Consider the following 18,579-nt stretch of genomic DNA (forward strand, 5'->3'; position numbering starts at 1 on the left):
GAGAACCAAAATGGGGAAGTGAAAAAAACTTAGCTAGTTTGTAGAAAAAGATGCAATGCAGCACAATTTAGCAGAGGATGGCTTCGATCCATCGACCTCTGGGTTATGGGCCCAGCACGCTTCCGCTGCGCCACTCTGCTTGTGTTAACAGATGTACAGAGTAAAATTCTAATGACTGTTTGTGTTCAGGTCGATGACATGTAAATTTTCAGCCATTACATATTTGTTGGCGACTAGAGTACTCCTGGGGTTCTGCAATTGTTTCTTTGTTTTTTTTTGCTTTCTTGTGTCATATTATTGTTGAAAATCATTAGAGGAAATGGTGTCTGACCATTGTTTAAGGTTCCGGTTAAAACTGGTGGGTGCGTCCGGCTGTTAGACGAAAGTTCGGCAGGCGTTTGTGTCTCTGTGGCGCAATCGGTTAGCGCGTTCGGCTGTTAACCGAAAGGTTGGTGGTTCGAGTCCACCCAGGGACGTTGGTTCCTTTTGCTTGGGTAGCATGCTACAGTTGAAGACGTTTTCACATTGGTGCTCAGCATCTCCATAAAGTAAAAGCACTGTTGCTGCCTAAGTTTTGAATTCACAAGGCAAACTGGAGAAAAAACTTTCCGGTTGTGTTTCTGTCTACATGTCCAGAAAGAGCATAGCTGTCTGGTATTTGCCAGAAGGTTGAAAACATCTGATAGAATACACAAAACTTCCTTCGAGCCGGAATTGAACCAGCGACCTAAGGATTGCTAATTTAGATCTACAGTCCTCCGCTCTACCAGCTGAGCTATCGAAGGCTTGATTTAGCCATTGTTGAAAGTCTTCAAGGTTTGGACGTGTGTGCCACGAGCAGGTGGCATAAACAATTCACTCGGCCAACTGAAAAAGGAATCCAAAGATTGTATTGGAGAATGCGGGCATCGATCCCGCTACCTCTCGCATGCTAAGCGAGCGCTCTACCACTTGAGCTAATCCCCCATGCCCGACGAACGCCATTATCAGTTTCACGCCACACCATGTCACAGTTTACTTATAGTCAAATGTGCCATTGAGTGCTTTTTTTTTTTTTTTTTTTTTTTTTTTTAAGTACAGATTCCTTTCTCCCATATTTGAAGAACATCTACGGAGTTCACAATGTGAATTATGGCCTACAAATAAAGTCGAGCAATTTTCTAGCAAACCATTTCTACGTATGTAGAGAACCAGACTGGGGGAGTAAAAAAAACTTACCTAGTTTGTAGAAAAAAGTTGTAATGCAGCACAATCCCAAGCAAAAAGATTGACCTTTTATGGTTTGGTTTGATTATAGAAAATGCTGAGAGGTCGCGAATCTCCTTCTGGTCCTTTGGCACGAGTTGTACTGGGATTTAGGATTTTGACTAGTGTTTTTGATCCGAGACACGTTTGCTGTTGACAGAAAAGTTCAGTTGATATGCAATGATGAAGTTTATAAATCACAACTATTTAGCAGAGGTTGGTTTCGATCCATCGACCGCTGGGTTTCACAATGTGAATTATGGCCTACAAATACAGTCGGGCAATTTTCTAGCAAACCATTTCTATGTATGTAGAGAACCAGACTGGGGGAGTAAAAAAAACTTACCTAGTTTGTAGAAAAAAGTTGTAATGCAGCACAATCCCAAGCAAAAAGATTGACCTTTTATGGTTTGGTTTGAATATAGAAAATGCTGAGAGGTCGCGAATCTCCTTCTGGTCCTTTGGCACGAGTTGTACTGGGATTTAGGATTTTGACTAGTGTTTTTGATCCGAGACACGTTTGCTGTTGACAGAAAAGTTCAGTTGATATGCAATGATGAAGTTTATAAAACACAACTATTTAGCAGAGGTTGGTTTCGATCCATCGACCGCTGGGTTTCACAATGTGAATTATGGCCTACAAATACAGTCGAGCAATTTTCTAGTAAACCATTTCTCTGTATATAGAGAACCAAACTGGGGGAATGAAAAAAAACTTACCTAGTTTGTAGAAAAAAGTTGTAATGCAGCACAATCCCAAGCGAAAAGATTGATCTTTTATGGTTTGGTTTGAATATAGAAAATGCTGAGAGGTCGCGAATCTCCTTCTGGTCCTTTGGCACGAGTTGTACTGGGATTTAGGATTTTGACTAGTGTTTTTGATCCGAGACACGTTTGCTGTTGACAGAAAAGTTCAGTTGATATGCAATGATGAAGTTTATAAAACACAACTATTTAGCAGAGGTTGGTTTCAATCCATTGACCGCTGGGTTTCACAATGTGAATTATGGTCTACAAATACAGTCGAGCAATTTTCTAGCAAACCATTTCTCTGTATATAGAGAACCAAAATGGGGAAGTGAAAAAAACTTAGCTAGTTTGTAGAAAAAGATGCAATGCAGCACAATTTAGCAGAGGATGGCTTCGATCCATCGACCTCTGGGTTATGGGCCCAGCACGCTTCCGCTGCGCCACTCTGCTTGTGTTAACAGATGTACAGAGTAAAATTCTAATGACTGTTTGTGTTCAGGTCGATGACATGTAAATTTTCAGCCATTACATATTTGTTGGCGACTAGAGTACTCCTGGGGTTCTGCAATTGTTTCTTTGTTTTTTTTTGCTTTCTTGTGTCATATTATTGTTGAAAATCATTAGAGGAAATGGTGTCTGACCATTGTTTAAGGTTCCGGTTAAAACTGGTGGGTGCGTCCGGCTGTTAGACGAAAGTTCGGCAGGCGTTTGTGTCTCTGTGGCGCAATCGGTTAGCGCGTTCGGCTGTTAACCGAAAGGTTGGTGGTTCGAGTCCACCCAGGGACGTTGGTTCCTTTTGCTTGGGTAGCATGCTACAGTTGAAGACGTTTTCACATTGGTGCTCAGCATCTCCATAAAGTAAAAGCACTGTTGCTGCCTAAGTTTTGAATTCACAAGGCAAACTGGAGAAAAAACTTTCCGGTTGTGTTTCTGTCTACATGTCCAGAAAGAGCATAGCTGTCTGGTATTTGCCAGAAGGTTGAAAACATCTGATAGAATACACAAAACTTCCTTCGAGCCGGAATTGAACCAGCGACCTAAGGATTGCTAATTTAGATCTACAGTCCTCCGCTCTACCAGCTGAGCTATCGAAGGCTTGATTTAGCCATTGTTGAAAGTCTTCAAGGTTTGGACGTGTGTGCCACGAGCAGGTGGCATAAACAATTCACTCGGCCAACTGAAAAAGGAATCCAAAGATTGTATTGGAGAATGCGGGCATCGATCCCGCTACCTCTCGCATGCTAAGCGAGCGCTCTACCACTTGAGCTAATCCCCCATGCCCGACGAACGCCATTATCAGTTTCACGCCACACCATGTCACAGTTTACTTATAGTCAAATGTGCCATTGAGTGCTTTTTTTTTTTTTTTTTTTTTTTTTTTTAAGTACAGATTCCTTTCTCCCATATTTGAAGAACATCTACGGAGTTCACAATGTGAATTATGGCCTACAAATAAAGTCGAGCAATTTTCTAGCAAACCATTTCTACGTATGTAGAGAACCAGACTGGGGGAGTAAAAAAAACTTACCTAGTTTGTAGAAAAAAGTTGTAATGCAGCACAATCCCAAGCAAAAAGATTGACCTTTTATGGTTTGGTTTGATTATAGAAAATGCTGAGAGGTCGCGAATCTCCTTCTGGTCCTTTGGCACGAGTTGTACTGGGATTTAGGATTTTGACTAGTGTTTTTGATCCGAGACACGTTTGCTGTTGACAGAAAAGTTCAGTTGATATGCAATGATGAAGTTTATAAATCACAACTATTTAGCAGAGGTTGGTTTCGATCCATCGACCGCTGGGTTTCACAATGTGAATTATGGCCTACAAATACAGTCGGGCAATTTTCTAGCAAACCATTTCTATGTATGTAGAGAACCAGACTGGGGGAGTAAAAAAAACTTACCTAGTTTGTAGAAAAAAGTTGTAATGCAGCACAATCCCAAGCAAAAAGATTGACCTTTTATGGTTTGGTTTGAATATAGAAAATGCTGAGAGGTCGCGAATCTCCTTCTGGTCCTTTGGCACGAGTTGTACTGGGATTTAGGATTTTGACTAGTGTTTTTGATCCGAGACACGTTTGCTGTTGACAGAAAAGTTCAGTTGATATGCAATGATGAAGTTTATAAAACACAACTATTTAGCAGAGGTTGGTTTCGATCCATCGACCGCTGGGTTTCACAATGTGAATTATGGCCTACAAATACAGTCGAGCAATTTTCTAGTAAACCATTTCTCTGTATATAGAGAACCAAACTGGGGGAATGAAAAAAAACTTACCTAGTTTGTAGAAAAAAGTTGTAATGCAGCACAATCCCAAGCGAAAAGATTGATCTTTTATGGTTTGGTTTGAATATAGAAAATGCTGAGAGGTCGCGAATCTCCTTCTGGTCCTTTGGCACGAGTTGTACTGGGATTTAGGATTTTGACTAGTGTTTTTGATCCGAGACACGTTTGCTGTTGACAGAAAAGTTCAGTTGATATGCAATGATGAAGTTTATAAAACACAACTATTTAGCAGAGGTTGGTTTCAATCCATTGACCGCTGGGTTTCACAATGTGAATTATGGTCTACAAATACAGTCGAGCAATTTTCTAGCAAACCATTTCTCTGTATATAGAGAACCAAAATGGGGAAGTGAAAAAAACTTAGCTAGTTTGTAGAAAAAGATGCAATGCAGCACAATTTAGCAGAGGATGGCTTCGATCCATCGACCTCTGGGTTATGGGCCCAGCACGCTTCCGCTGCGCCACTCTGCTTGTGTTAACAGATGTACAGAGTAAAATTCTAATGACTGTTTGTGTTCAGGTCGATGACATGTAAATTTTCAGCCATTACATATTTGTTGGCGACTAGAGTACTCCTGGGGTTCTGCAATTGTTTCTTTGTTTTTTTTTGCTTTCTTGTGTCATATTATTGTTGAAAATCATTAGAGGAAATGGTGTCTGACCATTGTTTAAGGTTCCGGTTAAAACTGGTGGGTGCGTCCGGCTGTTAGACGAAAGTTCGGCAGGCGTTTGTGTCTCTGTGGCGCAATCGGTTAGCGCGTTCGGCTGTTAACCGAAAGGTTGGTGGTTCGAGTCCACCCAGGGACGTTGGTTCCTTTTGCTTGGGTAGCATGCTACAGTTGAAGACGTTTTCACATTGGTGCTCAGCATCTCCATAAAGTAAAAGCACTGTTGCTGCCTAAGTTTTGAATTCACAAGGCAAACTGGAGAAAAAACTTTCCGGTTGTGTTTCTGTCTACATGTCCAGAAAGAGCATAGCTGTCTGGTATTTGCCAGAAGGTTGAAAACATCTGATAGAATACACAAAACTTCCTTCGAGCCGGAATTGAACCAGCGACCTAAGGATTGCTAATTTAGATCTACAGTCCTCCGCTCTACCAGCTGAGCTATCGAAGGCTTGATTTAGCCATTGTTGAAAGTCTTCAAGGTTTGGACGTGTGTGCCACGAGCAGGTGGCATAAACAATTCACTCGGCCAACTGAAAAAGGAATCCAAAGATTGTATTGGAGAATGCGGGCATCGATCCCGCTACCTCTCGCATGCTAAGCGAGCGCTCTACCACTTGAGCTAATCCCCCATGCCCGACGAACGCCATTATCAGTTTCACGCCACACCATGTCACAGTTTACTTATAGTCAAATGTGCCATTGAGTGCTTTTTTTTTTTTTTTTTTTTTTTTTTTTAAGTACAGATTCCTTTCTCCCATATTTGAAGAACATCTACGGAGTTCACAATGTGAATTATGGCCTACAAATAAAGTCGAGCAATTTTCTAGCAAACCATTTCTACGTATGTAGAGAACCAGACTGGGGGAGTAAAAAAAACTTACCTAGTTTGTAGAAAAAAGTTGTAATGCAGCACAATCCCAAGCAAAAAGATTGACCTTTTATGGTTTGGTTTGATTATAGAAAATGCTGAGAGGTCGCGAATCTCCTTCTGGTCCTTTGGCACGAGTTGTACTGGGATTTAGGATTTTGACTAGTGTTTTTGATCCGAGACACGTTTGCTGTTGACAGAAAAGTTCAGTTGATATGCAATGATGAAGTTTATAAATCACAACTATTTAGCAGAGGTTGGTTTCGATCCATCGACCGCTGGGTTTCACAATGTGAATTATGGCCTACAAATACAGTCGGGCAATTTTCTAGCAAACCATTTCTATGTATGTAGAGAACCAGACTGGGGGAGTAAAAAAAACTTACCTAGTTTGTAGAAAAAAGTTGTAATGCAGCACAATCCCAAGCAAAAAGATTGACCTTTTATGGTTTGGTTTGAATATAGAAAATGCTGAGAGGTCGCGAATCTCCTTCTGGTCCTTTGGCACGAGTTGTACTGGGATTTAGGATTTTGACTAGTGTTTTTGATCCGAGACACGTTTGCTGTTGACAGAAAAGTTCAGTTGATATGCAATGATGAAGTTTATAAAACACAACTATTTAGCAGAGGTTGGTTTCGATCCATCGACCGCTGGGTTTCACAATGTGAATTATGGCCTACAAATACAGTCGAGCAATTTTCTAGTAAACCATTTCTCTGTATATAGAGAACCAAACTGGGGGAATGAAAAAAAACTTACCTAGTTTGTAGAAAAAAGTTGTAATGCAGCACAATCCCAAGCGAAAAGATTGATCTTTTATGGTTTGGTTTGAATATAGAAAATGCTGAGAGGTCGCGAATCTCCTTCTGGTCCTTTGGCACGAGTTGTACTGGGATTTAGGATTTTGACTAGTGTTTTTGATCCGAGACACGTTTGCTGTTGACAGAAAAGTTCAGTTGATATGCAATGATGAAGTTTATAAAACACAACTATTTAGCAGAGGTTGGTTTCAATCCATTGACCGCTGGGTTTCACAATGTGAATTATGGTCTACAAATACAGTCGAGCAATTTTCTAGCAAACCATTTCTCTGTATATAGAGAACCAAAATGGGGAAGTGAAAAAAACTTAGCTAGTTTGTAGAAAAAGATGCAATGCAGCACAATTTAGCAGAGGATGGCTTCGATCCATCGACCTCTGGGTTATGGGCCCAGCACGCTTCCGCTGCGCCACTCTGCTTGTGTTAACAGATGTACAGAGTAAAATTCTAATGACTGTTTGTGTTCAGGTCGATGACATGTAAATTTTCAGCCATTACATATTTGTTGGCGACTAGAGTACTCCTGGGGTTCTGCAATTGTTTCTTTGTTTTTTTTTGCTTTCTTGTGTCATATTATTGTTGAAAATCATTAGAGGAAATGGTGTCTGACCATTGTTTAAGGTTCCGGTTAAAACTGGTGGGTGCGTCCGGCTGTTAGACGAAAGTTCGGCAGGCGTTTGTGTCTCTGTGGCGCAATCGGTTAGCGCGTTCGGCTGTTAACCGAAAGGTTGGTGGTTCGAGTCCACCCAGGGACGTTGGTTCCTTTTGCTTGGGTAGCATGCTACAGTTGAAGACGTTTTCACATTGGTGCTCAGCATCTCCATAAAGTAAAAGCACTGTTGCTGCCTAAGTTTTGAATTCACAAGGCAAACTGGAGAAAAAACTTTCCGGTTGTGTTTCTGTCTACATGTCCAGAAAGAGCATAGCTGTCTGGTATTTGCCAGAAGGTTGAAAACATCTGATAGAATACACAAAACTTCCTTCGAGCCGGAATTGAACCAGCGACCTAAGGATTGCTAATTTAGATCTACAGTCCTCCGCTCTACCAGCTGAGCTATCGAAGGCTTGATTTAGCCATTGTTGAAAGTCTTCAAGGTTTGGACGTGTGTGCCACGAGCAGGTGGCATAAACAATTCACTCGGCCAACTGAAAAAGGAATCCAAAGATTGTATTGGAGAATGCGGGTATCGATCCCGCTACCTCTCGCATGCTAAGCGAGCGCTCTACCACTTGAGCTAATCCCCCATGCCCGACGAACGCCATTATCAGTTTCACGCCACACCATGTCACAGTTTACTTATAGTCAAATGTGCCATTGAGTGCTTTTTTTTTTTTTTTTTTTTTTTTTTTAAGTACAGATTCCTTTCTCCCATATTTGAAGAACATCTACGGAGTTCACAATGTGAATTATGGCCTACAAATAAAGTCGAGCAATTTTCTAGCAAACCATTTCTACGTATGTAGAGAACCAGACTGGGGGAGTAAAAAAAACTTACCTAGTTTGTAGAAAAAAGTTGTAATGCAGCACAATCCCAAGCAAAAAGATTGACCTTTTATGGTTTGGTTTGATTATAGAAAATGCTGAGAGGTCGCGAATCTCCTTCTGGTCCTTTGGCACGAGTTGTACTGGGATTTAGGATTTTGACTAGTGTTTTTGATCCGAGACACGTTTGCTGTTGACAGAAAAGTTCAGTTGATATGCAATGATGAAGTTTATAAATCACAACTATTTAGCAGAGGTTGGTTTCGATCCATCGACCGCTGGGTTTCACAATGTGAATTATGGCCTACAAATACAGTCGGGCAATTTTCTAGCAAACCATTTCTATGTATGTAGAGAAACAGACTGGGGGAGTAAAAAAAACTTACCTAGTTTGTAGAAAAAAGTTGTAATGCAGCACAATCCCAAGCAAAAAGATTGACCTTTTATGGTTTGGTTTGAATATAGAAAATGCTGAGAGGTCGCGAATCTCCTTCTGGTCCTTTGGCACGAGTTGTACTGGGATTTAGGATTTTGACTAGTGTTTTTGATCCGAGACACGTTTGCTGTTGACAGAAAAGTTCAGTTGATATGCAATGATGAAGTTTATAAAACACAACTATTTAGCAGAGGTTGGTTTCGATCCATCGACCGCTGGGTTTCACAATGTGAATTATGGCCTACAAATACAGTCGAGCAATTTTCTAGTAAACCATTTCTCTGTATATAGAGAACCAAACTGGGGGAATGAAAAAAAACTTACCTAGTTTGTAGAAAAAAGTTGTAATGCAGCACAATCCCAAGCGAAAAGATTGATCTTTTATGGTTTGGTTTGAATATAGAAAATGCTGAGAGGTCGCGAATCTCCTTCTGGTCCTTTGGCACGAGTTGTACTGGGATTTAGGATTTTGACTAGTGTTTTTGATCCGAGACACGTTTGTTGTTGACAGAAAAGTTCAGTTGATATGCAATGATGAAGTTTATAAAACACAACTATTTAGCAGAGGTTGGTTTCAATCCATTGACCGCTGGGTTTCACAATGTGAATTATGGTCTACAAATACAGTCGAGCAATTTTCTAGCAAACCATTTCTCTGTATATAGAGAACCAAAATGGGGAAGTGAAAAAAACTTAGCTAGTTTGTAGAAAAAGATGCAATGCAGCACAATTTAGCAGAGGATGGCTTCGATCCATCGACCTCTGGGTTATGGGCCCAGCACGCTTCCGCTGCGCCACTCTGCTTGTGTTAACAGATGTACAGAGTAAAATTCTAATGACTGTTTGTGTTCAGGTCGATGACATGTAAATTTTCAGCCATTACATATTTGTTGGCGACTAGAGTACTCCTGGGGTTCTGCAATTGTTTCTTTGTTTTTTTTTGCTTTCTTGTGTCATATTATTGTTGAAAATCATTAGAGGAAATGGTGTCTGACCATTGTTTAAGGTTCCGGTTAAAACTGGTGGGTGCGTCCGGCTGTTAGACGAAAGTTCGGCAGGCGTTTGTGTCTCTGTGGCGCAATCGGTTAGCGCGTTCGGCTGTTAACCGAAAGGTTGGTGGTTCGAGTCCACCCAGGGACGTTGGTTCCTTTTGCTTGGGTAGCATGCTACAGTTGAAGACGTTTTCACATTGGTGCTCAGCATCTCCATAAAGTAAAAGCACTGTTGCTGCCTAAGTTTTGAATTCACAAGGCAAACTGGAGAAAAAACTTTCCGGTTGTGTTTCTGTCTACATGTCCAGAAAGAGCATAGCTGTCTGGTATTTGCCAGAAGGTTGAAAACATCTGATAGAATACACAAAACTTCCTTCGAGCCGGAATTGAACCAGCGACCTAAGGATTGCTAATTTAGATCTACAGTCCTCCGCTCTACCAGCTGAGCTATCGAAGGCTTGATTTAGCCATTGTTGAAAGTCTTCAAGGTTTGGACGTGTGTGCCACGAGCAGGTGGCATAAACAATTCACTCGGCCAACTGAAAAAGGAATCCAAAGATTGTATTGGAGAATGCGGGCATCGATCCCGCTACCTCTCGCATGCTAAGCGAGCGCTCTACCACTTGAGCTAATCCCCCATGCCCGACGAACGCCATTATCAGTTTCACGCCACACCATGTCACAGTTTACTTATAGTCAAATGTGCCATTGAGTGCTTTTTTTTTTTTTTTTTTTTTTTTTTTTTAAGTACAGATTCCTTTCTCCCATATTTGAAGAACATCTACGGAGTTCACAATGTGAATTATGGCCTACAAATAAAGTCGAGCAATTTTCTAGCAAACCATTTCTACGTATGTAGAGAACCAGACTGGGGGAGTAAAAAAAACTTACCTAGTTTGTAGAAAAAAGTTGTAATGCAGCACAATCCCAAGCAAAAAGATTGACCTTTTATGGTTTGGTTTGATTATAGAAAATGCTGAGAGGTCGCGAATCTCCTTCTGGTCCTTTGGCACGAGTTGTACTGGGATTTAGGATTTTGACTAGTGTTTTTGATCCGAGACACGTTTGCTGTTGACAGAAAAGTTCAGTTGATATGCAATGATGAAGTTTATAAATCACAACTATTTAGCAGAGGTTGGTTTCGATCCATCGACCGCTGGGTTTCACAATGTGAATTATGGCCTACAAATACAGTCGGGCAATTTTCTAGCAAACCATTTCTATGTATGTAGAGAACCAGACTGGGGGAGTAAAAAAAACTTACCTAGTTTGTAGAAAAAAGTTGTAATGCAGCACAATCCCAAGCAAAAAGATTGACCTTTTATGGTTTGGTTTGAATATAGAAAATGCTGAGAGGTCGCGAATCTCCTTCTGGTCCTTTGGCACGAGTTGTACTGGGATTTAGGATTTTGACTAGTGTTTTTGATCCGAGACACGTTTGCTGTTGACAGAAAAGTTCAGTTGATATGCAATGATGAAGTTTATAAAACACAACTATTTAGCAGAGGTTGGTTTCGATCCATCGACCGCTGGGTTTCACAATGTGAATTATGGCCTACAAATACAGTCGAGCAATTTTCTAGTAAACCATTTCTCTGTATATAGAGAACCAAACTGGGGGAATGAAAAAAAACTTACCTAGTTTGTAGAAAAAAGTTGTAATGCAGCACAATCCCAAGCGAAAAGATTGATCTTTTATGGTTTGGTTTGAATATAGAAAATGCTGAGAGGTCGCGAATCTCCTTCTGGTCCTTTGGCACGAGTTGTACTGGGATTTAGGATTTTGACTAGTGTTTTTGATCCGAGACACGTTTGCTGTTGACAGAAAAGTTCAGTTGATATGCAATGATGAAGTTTATAAAACACAACTATTTAGCAGAGGTTGGTTTCAATCCATTGACCGCTGGGTTTCACAATGTGAATTATGGTCTACAAATACAGTCGAGCAATTTTCTAGCAAACCATTTCTCTGTATATAGAGAACCAAAATGGGGAAGTGAAAAAAACTTAGCTAGTTTGTAGAAAAAGATGCAATGCAGCACAATTTAGCAGAGGATGGCTTCGATCCATCGACCTCTGGGTTATGGGCCCAGCACGCTTCCGCTGCGCCACTCTGCTTGTGTTAACAGATGTACAGAGTAAAATTCTAATGACTGTTTGTGTTCAGGTCGATGACATGTAAATTTTCAGCCATTACATATTTGTTGGCGACTAGAGTACTCCTGGGGTTCTGCAATTGTTTCTTTGTTTTTTTTTGCTTTCTTGTGTCATATTATTGTTGAAAATCATTAGAGGAAATGGTGTCTGACCATTGTTTAAGGTTCCGGTTAAAACTGGTGGGTGCGTCCGGCTGTTAGACGAAAGTTCGGCAGGCGTTTGTGTCTCTGTGGCGCAATCGGTTAGCGCGTTCGGCTGTTAACCGAAAGGTTGGTGGTTCGAGTCCACCCAGGGACGTTGGTTCCTTTTGCTTGGGTAGCATGCTACAGTTGAAGACGTTTTCACATTGGTGCTCAGCATCTCCATAAAGTAAAAGCACTGTTGCTGCCTAAGTTTTGAATTCACAAGGCAAACTGGAGAAAAAACTTTCCGGTTGTGTTTCTGTCTACATGTCCAGAAAGAGCATAGCTGTCTGGTATTTGCCAGAAGGTTGAAAACATCTGATAGAATACACAAAACTTCCTTCGAGCCGGAATTGAACCAGCGACCTAAGGATTGCTAATTTAGATCTACAGTCCTCCGCTCTACCAGCTGAGCTATCGAAGGCTTGATTTAGCCATTGTTGAAAGTCTTCAAGGTTTGGACGTGTGTGCCACGAGCAGGTGGCATAAACAATTCACTCGGCCAACTGAAAAAGGAATCCAAAGATTGTATTGGAGAATGCGGGCATCGATCCCGCTACCTCTCGCATGCTAAGCGAGCGCTCTACCACTTGAGCTAATCCCCCATGCCCGACGAACGCCATTATCAGTTTCACGCCACACCATGTCACAGTTTACTTATAGTCAAATGTGCCATTGAGTGCTTTTTTTTTTTTTTTTTTTTTTTTTTTTAAGTACAGATTCCTTTCTCCCATATTTGAAGAACATCTACGGAGTTCACAATGTGAATTATGGCCTACAAATAAAGTCGAGCAATTTTCTAGCAAACCATTTCTACGTATGTAGAGAACCAGACTGGGGGAGTAAAAAAAACTTACCTAGTTTGTAGAAAAAAGTTGTAATGCAGCACAATCCCAAGCAAAAAGATTGACCTTTTATGGTTTGGTTTGATTATAGAAAATGCTGAGAGGTCGCGAATCTCCTTCTGGTCCTTTGGCACGAGTTGTACTGGGATTTAGGATTTTGACTAGTGTTTTTGATCCGAGACACGTTTGCTGTTGACAGAAAAGTTCAGTTGATATGCAATGATGAAGTTTATAAATCACAACTATTTAGCAGAGGTTGGTTTCGATCCATCGACCGCTGGGTTTCACAATGTGAATTATGGCCTACAAATACAGTCGGGCAATTTTCTAGCAAACCATTTCTATGTATGTAGAGAACCAGACTGGGGGAGTAAAAAAAACTTACCTAGTTTGTAGAAAAAAGTTGTAATGCAGCACAATCCCAAGCAAAAAGATTGACCTTTTATGGTTTGGTTTGAATATAGAAAATGCTGAGAGGTCGCGAATCTCCTTCTGGTCCTTTGGCACGAGTTGTACTGGGATTTAGGATTTTGACTAGTGTTTTTGATCCGAGACACGTTTGCTGTTGACAGAAAAGTTCAGTTGATATGCAATGATGAAGTTTATAAAACACAACTATTTAGCAGAGGTTGGTTTCGATCCATCGACCGCTGGGTTTCACAATGTGAATTATGGCCTACAAATACAGTCGAGCAATTTTCTAGTAAACCATTTCTCTGTATATAGAGAACCAAACTGGGGGAATGAAAAAAAACTTACCTAGTTTGTAGAAAAAAGTTGTAATGCAGCACAATCCCAAGCGAAAAGATTGATCTTTTATGGTTTGGTTTGAATATAGAAAATGCTGAGAGGTCGCGAATCTCCTTCTGGTCCTTTGGCACGAGTTGTACTGGGATTTAGGATTTTGACTAGTGTTTTTGATCCGAGACACGTTTGCTGTTGACAGAAAAGTTCAGTTGATATGCAATGATGAAGTTTATAAAACACAACTATTTAGCAGAGGTTGGTTTCAATCCATTGACCGCTGGGTTTCACAATGTGAATTATGGTCTACAAATACAGTCGAGCAATTTTCTAGCAAACCATTTCTCTGTATATAGAGAACCAAAATGGGGAAGTGAAAAAAACTTAGCTAGTTTGTAGAAAAAGATGCAATGCAGCACAATTTAGCAGAGGATGGCTTCGATCCATCGACCTCTGGGTTATGGGCCCAGCACGCTTCCGCTGCGCCACTCTGCTTGTGTTAACAGATGTACAGAGTAAAATTCTAATGACTGTTTGTGTTCAGGTCGATGACATGTAAATTTTCAGCCATTACATATTTGTTGGCGACTAGAGTACTCCTGGGGTTCTGCAATTGTTTCTTTGTTTTTTTTTGCTTTCTTGTGTCATATTATTGTTGAAAATCATTAGAGGAAATGGTGTCTGACCATTGTTTAAGGTTCCGGTTAAAACTGGTGGGTGCGTCCGGCTGTTAGACGAAAGTTCGGCAGGCGTTTGTGTCTCTGTGGCGCAATCGGTTAGCGCGTTCGGCTGTTAACCGAAAGGTTGGTGGTTCGAGTCCACCCAGGGACGTTGGTTCCTTTTGCTTGGGTAGCATGCTACAGTTGAAGACGTTTTCACATTGGTGCTCAGCATCTCCATAAAGTAAAAGCACTGTTGCTGCCTAAGTTTTGAATTCACAAGGCAAACTGGAGAAAAAACTTTCCGGTTGTGTTTCTGTCTACATGTCCAGAAAGAGCATAGCTGTCTGGTATTTGCCAGAAGGTTGAAAACATCTGATAGAATACACAAAACTTCCTTCGAGCCGGAATTGAACCAGCGACCTAAGGATTGCTAATTTAGATCTACAGTCCTCCGCTCTACCAGCTGAGCTATCGAAGGCTTGATTTAGCCATTGTTGAAAGTCTTCAAGTTTTGGACGTGTGTGCCACGAGCAGGTGGCATAAACAATTCACTCGGCCAACTGAAAAAGGAATCCAAAGATTGTATTGGAGAATGCGGGCATCGATCCCGCTACCTCTCGCATGCTAAGCGAGCGCTCTACCACTTGAGCTAATCCCCCATGCCCGACGAACGCCATTATCAGTTTCACGCCACACCATGTCACAGTTTACTTATAGTCAAATGTGCCATTGAGTGCTTTTTTTTTTTTTTTTTTTAAGTACAGATTCCTTTCTCCCATATTTGAAGAACATCTACGTAGTTCACAATGTGAATTATGGCCTACAAATACAGTCGGGCAATTTTCTAGCAAACCATTTCTATGTATGTAGAGAACCAGACTGGGGGAGTAAAAAAAACTTACCTAGTTTGTAGAAAAAAGTTGTAATGCAGCACAATCCCAAGCAAAAAGATTGACCTTTTATGGTTTGGTTTGAATATAGAAAATGCTGAGAGGTCGCGAATCTCCTTCTGGTCCTTTGGCACGAGTTGTACTGGGATTTAGGATTTTGACTAGTGTTTTTGATCCGAGACACGTTTGCTGTTGACAGAAAAGTTCAGTTGATATGCAATGATGAAGTTTATAAATCACAACTATTTAGCAGAGGTTGGTTTCGATCCATCGACCGCTGGGTTTCACAATGTGAATTATGGCCTACAAATACAGTCGGGCAATTTTCTAGCAAACCATTTCTATGTATGTAGAGAACCAGACTGGGGGAGTAAAAAAAACTTACCTAGTTTGTAGAAAAAAGTTGTAATGCAGCACAATCCCAAGCAAAAAGATTGACCTTTTATGGTTTGGTTTGAATATAGAAAATGCTGAGAGGTCGCGAATCTCCTTCTGGTCCTTTGGCACGAGTTGTACTGGGATTTAGGATTTTGACTAGTGTTTTTGATCCGAGACACGTTTGCTGTTGACAGAAAAGTTCAGTTGATATGCAATGATGAAGTTTATAAAACACAACTATTTAGCAGAGGTTGGTTTCGATCCATCGACCGCTGGGTTTCACAATGTGAATTATGGCCTACAAATACAGTCGAGCAATTTTCTAGTAAACCATTTCTCTGTATATAGAGAACCAAACTGGGGGAATGAAAAAAAACTTACCTAGTTTGTAGAAAAAAGTTGTAATGCAGCACAATCCCAAGCGAAAAGATTGATCTTTTATGGTTTGGTTTGAATATAGAAAATGCTGAGAGGTCGCGAATCTCCTTCTGGTCCTTTGGCACGAGTTGTACTGGGATTTAGGATTTTGACTAGTGTTTTTGATCCGAGACACGTTTGCTGTTGACAGAAAAGTTCAGTTGATATGCAATGATGAAGTTTATAAAACACAACTATTTAGCAGAGGTTGGTTTCAATCCATTGACCGCTGGGTTTCACAATGTGAATTATGGTCTACAAATACAGTCGAGCAATTTTCTAGCAAACCATTTCTCTGTATATAGAGAACCAAAATGGGGAAGTGAAAAAAACTTAGCTAGTTTGTAGAAAAAGATGCAATGCAGCACAATTTAGCAGAGGATGGCTTCGATCCATCGACCTCTGGGTTATGGGCCCAGCACGCTTCCGCTGCGCCACTCTGCTTGTGTTAACAGATGTACAGAGTAAAATTCTAATGACTGTTTGTGTTCAGGTCGATGACATGTAAATTTTCAGCCATTACATATTTGTTGGCGACTAGAGTACTCCTGGGGTTCTGCAATTGTTTCTTTGTTTTTTTTTGCTTTCTTGTGTCATATTATTGTTGAAAATCATTAGAGGAAATGGTGTCTGACCATTGTTTAAGGTTCCGGTTAAAACTGGTGGGTGCGTCCGGCTGTTAGACGAAAGTTCGGCAGGCGTTTGTGTCTCTGTGGCGCAATCGGTTAGCGCGTTCGGCTGTTAACCGAAAGGTTGGTGGTTCGAGTCCACCCAGGGACGTTGGTTCCTTTTGCTTGGGTAGCATGCTACAGTTGAAGACGTTTTCACATTGGTGCTCAGCATCTCCATAAAGTAAAAGCACTGTTGCTGCCTAAGTTTTGAATTCACAAGGCAAACTGGAGAAAAAACTTTCCGGTTGTGTTTCTGTCTACATGTCCAGAAAGAGCATAGCTGTCTGGTATTTGCCAGAAGGTTGAAAACATCTGATAGAATACACAAAACTTCCTTCGAGCCGGAATTGAACCAGCGACCTAAGGATTGCTAATTTAGATCTACAGTCCTCCGCTCTACCAGCTGAGCTATCGAAGGCTTGATTTAGCCATTGTTGAAAGTCTTCAAGTTTTGGACGTGTGTGCCACGAGCAGGTGGCATAAACAATTCACTCGGCCAACTGAAAAAGGAATCCAAAGATTGTATTGGAGAATGCGGGCATCGATCCCGCTACCTCTCGCATGCTAAGCGAGCGCTCTACCACTTGAGCTAATCCCCCATGCCCGACGAACGCCATTATCAGTTTCACGCCACACCATGTCACAGTTTACTTATAGTCAAATGTGCCATTGAGTGCTTTTTTTTTTTTTTTTTTTAAGTACAGATTCCTTTCTCCCATATTTGAAGAACATCTACGTAGTTCACAATGTGAATTATGGCCTACAAATACAGTCGGGCAATTTTCTAGCAAACCATTTCTATGTATGTAGAGAACCAGACTGGGGGAGTAAAAAAAACTTACCTAGTTTGTAGAAAAAAGTTGTAATGCAGCACAATCCCAAGCAAAAAGATTGACCTTTTATGGTTTGGTTTGAATATAGAAAATGCTGAGAGGTCGCGAATCTCCTTCTGGTCCTTTGGCACGAGTTGTACTGGGATTTAGGATTTTGACTAGTGTTTTTGATCCGAGACACGTTTGCTGTTGACAGAAAAGTTCAGTTGATATGCAATGATGAAGTTTATAAATCACAACTATTTAGCAGAGGTTGGTTTCGATCCATCGACCGCTGGGTTTCACAATGTGAATTATGGCCTACAAATACAGTCGGGCAATTTTCTAGCAAACCATTTCTATGTATGTAGAGAACCAGACTGGGGGAGTAAAAAAAACTTACCTAGTTTGTAGAAAAAAGTTGTAATGCAGCACAATCCCAAGCAAAAAGATTGACCTTTTATGGTTTGGTTTGAATATAGAAAATGCTGAGAGGTCGCGAATCTCCTTCTGGTCCTTTGGCACGAGTTGTACTGGGATTTAGGATTTTGACTAGTGTTTTTGATCCGAGACACGTTTGCTGTTGACAGAAAAGTTCAGTTGATATGCAATGATGAAGTTTATAAAACACAACTATTTAGCAGAGGTTGGTTTCGATCCATCGACCGCTGGGTTTCACAATGTGAATTATGGCCTACAAATACAGTCGAGCAATTTTCTAGTAAACCATTTCTCTGTATATAGAGAACCAAACTGGGGGAATGAAAAAAAACTTACCTAGTTTGTAGAAAAAAGTTGTAATGCAGCACAATCCCAAGCGAAAAGATTGATCTTTTATGGTTTGGTTTGAATATAGAAAATGCTGAGAGGTCGCGAATCTCCTTCTGGTCCTTTGGCACGAGTTGTACTGGGATTTAGGATTTTGACTAGTGTTTTTGATCCGAGACACGTTTGCTGTTGACAGAAAAGTTCAGTTGATATGCAATGATGAAGTTTATAAAACACAACTATTTAGCAGAGGTTGGTTTCAATCCATTGACCGCTGGGTTTCACAATGTGAATTATGGTCTACAAATACAGTCGAGCAATTTTCTAGCAAACCATTTCTCTGTATATAGAGAACCAAAATGGGGAAGTGAAAAAAACTTAGCTAGTTTGTAGAAAAAGATGCAATGCAGCACAATTTAGCAGAGGATGGCTTCGATCCATCGACCTCTGGGTTATGGGCCCAGCACGCTTCCGCTGCGCCACTCTGCTTGTGTTAACAGATGTAC

The 18,579-nt window shown here is 40.8% G+C and overlaps 24 non-coding genes across 24 annotated transcripts; 8 read left to right on the top strand and 16 right to left on the bottom strand.

Annotated features, from left to right (window-relative positions):
* The first annotated feature begins 402 nt into the window (after nt 1-402).
* On the top strand, nt 403-476 carry TRNAN-GUU (transfer RNA asparagine (anticodon GUU)). Its single transcript has one exon. It is a non-coding gene; the product is annotated as a tRNA-Asn (tRNA).
* A 223-nt stretch (nt 477-699) lies between these two features.
* Nucleotides 700-785, bottom strand: TRNAY-GUA (transfer RNA tyrosine (anticodon GUA)). The gene is given in 2 exon segments: nt 700-735; nt 749-785. It is a non-coding gene; the product is annotated as a tRNA-Tyr (tRNA).
* A 108-nt stretch (nt 786-893) lies between these two features.
* Nucleotides 894-966, bottom strand: TRNAA-AGC (transfer RNA alanine (anticodon AGC)). The gene has a single exon. It is a non-coding gene; the product is annotated as a tRNA-Ala (tRNA).
* A 1,741-nt stretch (nt 967-2,707) lies between these two features.
* Nucleotides 2,708-2,781, top strand: TRNAN-GUU (transfer RNA asparagine (anticodon GUU)). The gene has a single exon. It is a non-coding gene; the product is annotated as a tRNA-Asn (tRNA).
* Nucleotides 2,782-3,004: 223 nt separating this feature from the next.
* TRNAY-GUA (transfer RNA tyrosine (anticodon GUA)) lies at nt 3,005-3,090 on the bottom strand. Its single transcript is given in 2 exon segments — nt 3,005-3,040; nt 3,054-3,090. It is a non-coding gene; the product is annotated as a tRNA-Tyr (tRNA).
* Nucleotides 3,091-3,198: 108 nt separating this feature from the next.
* Nucleotides 3,199-3,271, bottom strand: TRNAA-AGC (transfer RNA alanine (anticodon AGC)). The gene has a single exon. It is a non-coding gene; the product is annotated as a tRNA-Ala (tRNA).
* A 1,741-nt stretch (nt 3,272-5,012) lies between these two features.
* TRNAN-GUU (transfer RNA asparagine (anticodon GUU)) lies at nt 5,013-5,086 on the top strand. The gene has a single exon. It is a non-coding gene; the product is annotated as a tRNA-Asn (tRNA).
* A 223-nt stretch (nt 5,087-5,309) lies between these two features.
* Nucleotides 5,310-5,395, bottom strand: TRNAY-GUA (transfer RNA tyrosine (anticodon GUA)). The gene is given in 2 exon segments: nt 5,310-5,345; nt 5,359-5,395. It is a non-coding gene; the product is annotated as a tRNA-Tyr (tRNA).
* Nucleotides 5,396-5,503: 108 nt separating this feature from the next.
* On the bottom strand, nt 5,504-5,576 carry TRNAA-AGC (transfer RNA alanine (anticodon AGC)). The gene has a single exon. It is a non-coding gene; the product is annotated as a tRNA-Ala (tRNA).
* A 1,741-nt stretch (nt 5,577-7,317) lies between these two features.
* Nucleotides 7,318-7,391, top strand: TRNAN-GUU (transfer RNA asparagine (anticodon GUU)). The gene has a single exon. It is a non-coding gene; the product is annotated as a tRNA-Asn (tRNA).
* A 223-nt stretch (nt 7,392-7,614) lies between these two features.
* TRNAY-GUA (transfer RNA tyrosine (anticodon GUA)) lies at nt 7,615-7,700 on the bottom strand. Its single transcript is given in 2 exon segments — nt 7,615-7,650; nt 7,664-7,700. It is a non-coding gene; the product is annotated as a tRNA-Tyr (tRNA).
* A 108-nt stretch (nt 7,701-7,808) lies between these two features.
* TRNAA-AGC (transfer RNA alanine (anticodon AGC)) lies at nt 7,809-7,881 on the bottom strand. Its single transcript has one exon. It is a non-coding gene; the product is annotated as a tRNA-Ala (tRNA).
* Nucleotides 7,882-9,621: 1,740 nt separating this feature from the next.
* Nucleotides 9,622-9,695, top strand: TRNAN-GUU (transfer RNA asparagine (anticodon GUU)). Its single transcript has one exon. It is a non-coding gene; the product is annotated as a tRNA-Asn (tRNA).
* Nucleotides 9,696-9,918: 223 nt separating this feature from the next.
* TRNAY-GUA (transfer RNA tyrosine (anticodon GUA)) lies at nt 9,919-10,004 on the bottom strand. Its single transcript is given in 2 exon segments — nt 9,919-9,954; nt 9,968-10,004. It is a non-coding gene; the product is annotated as a tRNA-Tyr (tRNA).
* A 108-nt stretch (nt 10,005-10,112) lies between these two features.
* Nucleotides 10,113-10,185, bottom strand: TRNAA-AGC (transfer RNA alanine (anticodon AGC)). The gene has a single exon. It is a non-coding gene; the product is annotated as a tRNA-Ala (tRNA).
* A 1,742-nt stretch (nt 10,186-11,927) lies between these two features.
* On the top strand, nt 11,928-12,001 carry TRNAN-GUU (transfer RNA asparagine (anticodon GUU)). Its single transcript has one exon. It is a non-coding gene; the product is annotated as a tRNA-Asn (tRNA).
* Nucleotides 12,002-12,224: 223 nt separating this feature from the next.
* TRNAY-GUA (transfer RNA tyrosine (anticodon GUA)) lies at nt 12,225-12,310 on the bottom strand. Its single transcript is given in 2 exon segments — nt 12,225-12,260; nt 12,274-12,310. It is a non-coding gene; the product is annotated as a tRNA-Tyr (tRNA).
* Nucleotides 12,311-12,418: 108 nt separating this feature from the next.
* TRNAA-AGC (transfer RNA alanine (anticodon AGC)) lies at nt 12,419-12,491 on the bottom strand. The gene has a single exon. It is a non-coding gene; the product is annotated as a tRNA-Ala (tRNA).
* A 1,741-nt stretch (nt 12,492-14,232) lies between these two features.
* On the top strand, nt 14,233-14,306 carry TRNAN-GUU (transfer RNA asparagine (anticodon GUU)). Its single transcript has one exon. It is a non-coding gene; the product is annotated as a tRNA-Asn (tRNA).
* A 223-nt stretch (nt 14,307-14,529) lies between these two features.
* TRNAY-GUA (transfer RNA tyrosine (anticodon GUA)) lies at nt 14,530-14,615 on the bottom strand. The gene is given in 2 exon segments: nt 14,530-14,565; nt 14,579-14,615. It is a non-coding gene; the product is annotated as a tRNA-Tyr (tRNA).
* Nucleotides 14,616-14,723: 108 nt separating this feature from the next.
* Nucleotides 14,724-14,796, bottom strand: TRNAA-AGC (transfer RNA alanine (anticodon AGC)). Its single transcript has one exon. It is a non-coding gene; the product is annotated as a tRNA-Ala (tRNA).
* A 1,732-nt stretch (nt 14,797-16,528) lies between these two features.
* On the top strand, nt 16,529-16,602 carry TRNAN-GUU (transfer RNA asparagine (anticodon GUU)). Its single transcript has one exon. It is a non-coding gene; the product is annotated as a tRNA-Asn (tRNA).
* A 223-nt stretch (nt 16,603-16,825) lies between these two features.
* On the bottom strand, nt 16,826-16,911 carry TRNAY-GUA (transfer RNA tyrosine (anticodon GUA)). Its single transcript is given in 2 exon segments — nt 16,826-16,861; nt 16,875-16,911. It is a non-coding gene; the product is annotated as a tRNA-Tyr (tRNA).
* Nucleotides 16,912-17,019: 108 nt separating this feature from the next.
* Nucleotides 17,020-17,092, bottom strand: TRNAA-AGC (transfer RNA alanine (anticodon AGC)). Its single transcript has one exon. It is a non-coding gene; the product is annotated as a tRNA-Ala (tRNA).
* Between the last annotated feature and the right edge of the window lie 1,487 nt (nt 17,093-18,579).

This window comes from Dendrobates tinctorius, unplaced genomic scaffold (assembly GCF_039654945.1).
Source record: "Dendrobates tinctorius isolate UK_male_01 unplaced genomic scaffold, ASM3965494v1 ptg000251l, whole genome shotgun sequence".
NCBI classification, from domain to species: Eukaryota; Metazoa; Chordata; class Amphibia; order Anura; family Dendrobatidae; genus Dendrobates; species Dendrobates tinctorius.